General features: G+C 31.7%; 1 protein-coding gene across 1 annotated transcript in view; it reads right to left on the bottom strand.

Moving 5' to 3' along the window:
- VRK2 (VRK serine/threonine kinase 2) overlaps positions 1-1,034 on the bottom strand; it is an 88,572-nt gene that overhangs the window by 63,269 nt on the left and 24,269 nt on the right. The gene's annotated exons all lie outside the window — the stretch shown is intronic.

The raw sequence follows: 1,034 nt of genomic DNA on the forward strand, positions 1-1,034 counted from the left end.
GTTAAATATATAGTTAACATATGACTCAGAAATTGCACTCCTACTTATTTATCCACAAGAAATAAAAATATATGTCTACACAAAAGTCCAAACGTGAATGCATACAGCAACTTTATTCCTTATTAACAAAAACAGGAAACAACTCAAATGTCTATCAACAGGTGAACAAATTATAGTAGTATTTGAGGGAATACTACCTGACAATAAAAAGGAGTGAAGTACTGATGAGCTACAACACGTACGAATCTCAAAAGCATTATACTTACTGAAAGAAGCCAGACACAAATGGACCACATACTGTAAAATCCCATCTATAGGACACTTCTGAAAATGTAAAACTATAGAGGCAGAAATCAGTTCATCTCACTGCCAGGGGGTGGGGATGGAAGAAGGAGACTAACTGCAAAGGGGAGTAAGAGAACTCTTGGGGATGATGAAAATGTTCTTTATCTTGAGTATGGTGCTTGTTACAAGATAACATGTGTCAAAACTTGTTAAACTGTGTACATTTAAAAGGGTGCATTTTACTATTTGTGAATTATACCTCAATAGACTTGACCTTAAGAAAAGTATGCAGACTTTTAAAGGCTTTTAACATATATAGCCTAATTGCCCTTCCACTAACTTATTCTCCTATTCCCATTTAATTTACATTCCCACTAGCGTTCTACAAGTGCCTGCACCCTCATCAGCCTCAGTATTACCAGATTATTATTTTGGATGTTTCCAATTTGTAAGTTTTTGTTTTTTTTTTAAATGGTGCCTCACTGTTTTGATTTGAATACTTTTTAGTTACTAGGGAAGGTTAACTTTTTTTCATAGTTTTCTTCAACAGTCATATTTCTTTTTCTCTGATGTCTGTTCATTTCTTTTAATCATTGTTTGAAGAATGTGTTTCATGTTTTTCTTATCAGCTTTTTTAGAATTTGTTATATATAAAATATATTAGTTACAAATATTTGTAATAAATGTTTCTCAGTTTGTCATTTATTTGCCTTTCATTATTATGCAAGTTTTTAAATATATACACATCT

This window comes from Trichechus manatus, unplaced genomic scaffold (assembly GCF_000243295.1).
Source record: "Trichechus manatus latirostris isolate Lorelei unplaced genomic scaffold, TriManLat1.0 scaffold00005, whole genome shotgun sequence".
NCBI lineage: Eukaryota > Metazoa > Chordata > Mammalia > Sirenia > Trichechidae > Trichechus > Trichechus manatus.